The 6,000-nt window shown below is 27.6% G+C and overlaps 1 long non-coding RNA gene across 2 annotated transcripts; it reads left to right on the top strand.

Annotated features, from left to right (window-relative positions):
* Positions 1 to 3,269: 3,269 nt before the first annotated feature.
* On the top strand, positions 3,270 to 4,732 carry LOC110925502. Of its 2 annotated transcripts, XR_004885568.1 has the most exons (6): positions 3,270 to 3,330; positions 3,408 to 3,658; positions 4,105 to 4,212; positions 4,307 to 4,375; positions 4,467 to 4,535; positions 4,629 to 4,732. It is a non-coding gene; the product is annotated as an uncharacterized LOC110925502 (long non-coding RNA). The 2 variants fall into 2 exon arrangements; XR_002584501.2 differs by lacking the exon at positions 4,629 to 4,732 and having other exon boundaries at positions 4,467 to 4,609.
* The last annotated feature ends 1,268 nt before the right edge of the window (positions 4,733 to 6,000 follow it).

Raw genomic sequence — 6,000 nt, 5'->3', positions numbered from 1 at the left:
ATTCGAAACCCTAAGATTTACCGTGTTTGTTGTGTGTTTCAACAGTTGGATTTGTTTCCATCGATCTTCAGCAGCCTAAGATTGACATGTACATTTTATTGAAGTTCTATTACAATATTTGGTCATTGATTTGGAATATTAGTTGTTGTATGATTAAGCTCATTAACCATCTGTCTAATTATTACAGCATAAGCTTCATTGTAACATTTAACCCTAATTATCATTCTCTCCTAATCGATTTCAGATTTCCAGAGCATATTCAAAGATCATCCAAATCAAAGGTATCAAAATCTTATTCTTGATGTTTTACTTTATATCTTCTTTGTAAAAAATTGATTCGAAACCATCAGTGTGTTTCATCGATTAGGTTAAACTTAAATGATATTATTTTATGATAGCTGAATCTTCACCACTTCTATCATCTCAATCATTGTTGCAAATGCTCAAGAACTATTCTTGCATATCATCAAGAACACTTCAATTTCTTATTTGTCGTTAAGATTATCAGTTTTTAATAATGATTTTGAACGTCGTTTTTTATTGTTATCCTAATGTCGATTTTCAAGAACAATACCCAATATCGAAGAAATCATAGGTATGTTTATCGTTGAGTCATCTCTTTTTTGTTCTTATTAATTTAATTTTGTTTCCCAGCCTTATTTTGTTTTGATCGGTTAGGTTAAGGTAGAAGGATAGATGTTTATGTTCAACTTTTAAAATATGTGTTTTTGTTTAGATTTGATTTGATTCCATATATATGTTATGATGATTTGTAATTATTATTTTGTTTTATTATTTGAAAGTTGAAACGCTTCTTCACAGAAGCATAAATTTATGTTTTATTCAAGATTTTTAATGTAAAACATAATAATATGATATTTCCTTAGAAAGTAGTTTTTCTTTTTTCTTTTTTTAAAGAAATCATTTTTTTGTTTGTTTGGATTGGTGTTGATCTTTCAAATTATGTTTCATTACTGTGCTTAAAGTTGTGCAGATTAGAGAAGATTATTGAAACACCATATATGTATTATTATTGAAAACTTATTGATGTTAAAAATAATGTTTGTTTGGATTTGTATTGATCTTTGAAATTATGTTACATATGTTTGCAGGTTGTTATCAAGAAAATATATGACCATAATGCAACCAATGTTGGTGACGAAGGTGGCTTTGCTCCTAATATTAAGGTAATTATGCTTTAACCATTTTCATATATTATTATGATATTCATTTTTAAGTTTTCAACATGAATATTTGTTCTTCGTCTTTGTGATATTTGTAAGTATGGTAATAATTCAAATTCTGTTCCTTTACTTTACTGAGAACATTCAGTACTACATAATTTATAAATACACATTAACTTTTTTTGTTCTATATTACATATAAATTTTAATTTTAATATTATTAGATTTTTTAGTGGCAAATTAAAATTTTAACTTTCAGTCCATTCCTAATTTAACCTTAACTACTTTTTTTGTAAATTTAAGCTAACAATAAAGTTTGTAAAGTTTTAAATTAATATTGTTTGAACATCTTTCCTAATTTAACATTAACTAATTATGTTAATAATTTAAAGAGTTAATTGCGTGGATGGTCCCTGTGGTTTCACGTTTAGTCCCCACCTTTTGGAAATAGCAGGTATGCTCCCTATGGTTTATCATTTTGTTACTCGGATAGTCCCCTGACATTGATCCTATATTTTTGGTATGTGTCTTTAGTTTTCTGTTTTTTTTTTAATTAGTAATATATGTTCTGAATGATTGATTGTTTGTATGTTCCCATGGTGAATCCTCAATCTTTTTTGAAATTCGGACTCGGAATGTTCGTCTACCAAAACAGGTTAGTTAAATGTTGTTGGTATTGTTTTTTATACTCTTTCTTATTTCTTATTAAATTATCTGTTTAGGCATAATTTTGAAACTTTATGTCATTATCTTTTGAAGTTCATATTGTTAGTTTTGCCAGTTATGAGTTTTTCTATTTAGGTTTAAAGATACCCTTAGTTTCTTTCTAAAGATGTTTTTTTCCATAAACACATTACTGTTTTTAAGGTTAATTTTTCTATTCTCAATTGTAACTTTGTTTCTGTAATTAGACATTGTTTCTATAAATAAGTCACCATTATATTTAAAAAAAATTCCTTTATTCCTTTGCAATTATGGATCCTAAAAACAACGATCCAATCGTTTTTAAATTTGATTGATGACTATGATCCTATATTTTTTTATATGTTTCTTTGGTTTTCATTTTATCAACAGACAATAAGTTATTTAAGATTATATGTTTTTTGTTTCGATTCATAGGAAATACCGTATAATTTTGCAAGCTTATTGTAGGAAGGAAAAGTTCCATATGGTCAATGTCTTGAACTTATTGATGATGACTTATGCAACTGCAGGAGTCTGAATCTTCTTCGAACACAAGAGGTAAGTTTAATTTTATCGTTTTTTGGTGTTTTTTGATCCGGTATAATGATAGTTTTCATCGTTTATTTTAATCTCTATAATTTTTAAGTTATTTTGTTTATTATTTTGGCAAATCTAACTATGATATTTTTTGAAATTTGAAAATCTTAGTTTTTTACTAATAAATTTTGTATTGTATTAATATGTATTAATGATTCTTTTGTTTTGGTTTTTTATTTCTGTTTTTCTTTTTTCATGATTAAGTAATAAATTTTATATTGTGTTAATTTTGAATCCATTAAAGATTATGTAAATTTTTAGTGTGTGATATGTTTTTACGAAATATTTATTGTGTTTCTAAAAATAAATATGTTTTAAATTTTTTTGAAACCGTTCATTTTTAATTATTTGTTTTAGAAGTTTCTCCCGATATTATAAGTTTGTTTCTATAAATAGTTTACCGTTTTAATTTTTAAAAAGCCTTCATATTTAATTTCCATATATATTGATCAGAGTATCAACTGTTCTTCATTTTAAAGCTTATTGAGGAAGATGACCCATTATTTTTGATATGTTAATTTGTTTTCTAATTATTATTATTTTTGTCATCGTTTTTTTTTCTTCTTATTTTGTTAAATTTAATTACTATTCGTATTAGATTGTTAAACATTTTTTTCCCTTATATGTAGTTCAAAGATGATTGAGATAAAAAAAACTGAACCGAAAGGGAAAGCAAGTGTTCTTTGTGATGAAAATCAAAGTTCAAAGGTTTCTGTTCATTTACTAAATTATAAGAGTTTGTAATTAACTGAATTATTTTACCTTTATTTTTTCATTTTCAAAGGTTAATGTTTTATGTTTCTTAGGATGATTTTCATCAACAACAACATTTGATTTCCCATTCGGAGATGATCCTATATTGTTGGTATGTTTCTTTGGTTTTCATTTTTTCAACAGACAATAATTTATTTAAGCTTTTATGTTTTTTGTTTCGATTCATAGGAAATACCTTATGAAAATAAGAGCCGAGAAGTCTGGTGATGGTTACAGGTGGTTTTACCAAGTGGTCATCTTTCTTGAAATGAAATCACATCCGGTTCGGCGCCACTTATTAGTTGATTTTATCCTTTCTGTTCGGTTTTTTTTTTCAAAAATTAATAATATATGTTCTGAATGATTTATGGTTTTTTTCTCATGGTAAACCATCAATCTTTTGTGACAATCGAACTCGGAGTGTTCGTCAACCAAAACAGGTTAGTTCAATTTTCTTGGTGTTGTTTGTTTATTGATATCTATAGTCTTTGGTTTTAAGTTTTGTCTTTATGCTTTATTTTGAAAGTTTATGTGATTATCTCTTGAAGTTCATATGGTTTGTTTTATCAATTATATTTTTTTTCTATTTAGTTAGTTGTTAATTCTTTAAGGATACCTTTAATTTCCTTTTAAAGTTTTTTTTGTTTCTATAAACAAATTACTGTTTTAAGTTTAATTTTATGTATTCGGAATTATTATTCGGTTTCTGTAAATAGACATTGTTTCTATAAATAGATTACCGTTATATTTTTTAAAAACCTTGCTTACTTCCTTTGTAGTTATGGATCCTAAAAACAACGCTCCTTCATTGTTAAAGTTGATTGATACGATCTTATTAGTTGAACTTTATTTAACATTGTTACTAATGTGGACTTTTTATCTGTAGTCGAAACACAAGGAGAAGCCACAGACTACCGAAAGTCATGTTGAAGAAGGTGTTGCTGGGGATAGTGTTGGTGACTTTCAACTTCCAAATTTTGAGTATATATTTAATGTATGTAACTATGTGTTAATATATGTTAACAAACTTTAACAACCAGTACATTGTTTTATTCTTATATTTTTATATTTATGACGTTATTTTTTAGGATGCTGACGACTACAAGTTTGATCGACATATAGCTGCTCTAATTGAGATGGAAGATGCTAAGAAGCTGGTAAGTGTATGCGTTCAAATTATTAATAGATCTTATTATATCTATTAGATAAGTACACTATTAAATTGTGCTACTATTTTCTTTTATGTAGTTCAATGATTGTTGGAATACAAAGAATGATGCTTTGAAAGAGACTCTGTCTGCTACCTCTCAATGTCATGTAATATTTTTTTATAAGTTTGTTTATATATTATATAGATGCTATTAATTACTTCGTGTTATATTTATATGTTTCTTATTCACTGTTGTGTAGTTGGACACGAAAGGGAAGTCAAAGGTTGTCTGTGGTGATGAAACTGTTTCTCCAAAGGTTTATATGAACTAATAACATAATTTAATATTTTTTTTCAGTATGTACATTGTATTTTTTTATCATATTATGTGTTTTACTTTATCATATTTTTTTCTTTTGTTTTATGTCAAAAGCAAGTTTGATATGAATCTCGATAATTTCTTGATACCAAAGAATATATTTCGTTTACACAAGTTGTCCAAGAATTCTCATATCGCATATCATACGCGTTTAAACGTTTCGAGGAAGAATGAGTGTGTTGTCATTGATATAATGAAGCCTTCTGAAAACATTACTGTAAGTACACATTGTATAATGTTTACTAATAAAATTCATTCATGAAATCATTATAGTTCTTTTTAATTATGATACTTATTTTATATTTTTTAAATATATAGGTTAAATCAAAGCGTGAGGCATGCAGATCCACCACGGCGACGGCTGATGTTCGCCGTAAACGTACAATCAAAAGGTTGAAAAACAATTCATTTTTAGAGTTTACCAAAGTGGCTGAAATCAAACTGGTATACGTTATGATATGATTATAACAATTATTACTTATTAAATGTCTACTAATTTTTTGATAAATGAATTTAATAATTAATCCGTTCTGTTCATTTCTCAGCATTTACCGGTTGATGTTTCGAGTGACCTGTCTCTTTCTGTTGACAACTTGCGTGACGTTACGATCCAGAACCTAAGGAGTGAGCTAACTAATATGAACACAAGAGCCGAGAAGTCTGATGATGGTTACAGGTTTGGTTTTACCAAGTGGTCAACTTTCTTGAAATCAAATCACATCCGGTTCGGCGCCACACTTTTCTTTAAGTACGTCAAGTCTTCGCAGCTTTTGATGTTGACCAAATTTGTACACAAGACTACAAAGAAAAGAGGTCGCGCGTGACGACAAAGGAAATCGTGGTTTTTGTTTGTTGGTTTAGGCTGAACAGTTAATGTGGTATTCGTTTTTGATCATTGGTGGGTATTAGTGAAGGATGGTTGACGGTGGATAGTCGGATATGTTATCGGTAGAACTGTTAGTACGTAAACAAAGCTCTTTTGTGTGAAATCTGATAAATAGCTATTAGTTTTGGTTTGAATGGATAACAAAATTTTGGTATTACCTTCCTTTTCATATTTGTCTTATTTATTTCCACATCAAAAGTTGTTTTGGTTATGATATCGATTCCTACACTCAACCATCCGAACCTCTAAATATATTTGTACGATACAATAATTCTGTTCTATGCTTTATTAATGTTAAAAAGAGTATCTTCACTGTTGGTTTATTATTGTTTAAAAATAAATTTTTATTGGTATGTCAACTTCATAA

Source organism: Helianthus annuus, chromosome 17 (genome assembly GCF_002127325.2).
Source record: "Helianthus annuus cultivar XRQ/B chromosome 17, HanXRQr2.0-SUNRISE, whole genome shotgun sequence".
Classification (NCBI taxonomy): Eukaryota; Viridiplantae; Streptophyta; class Magnoliopsida; order Asterales; family Asteraceae; genus Helianthus; species Helianthus annuus.
This window is presented reverse-complemented; position numbering and strand designations above follow the sequence as displayed.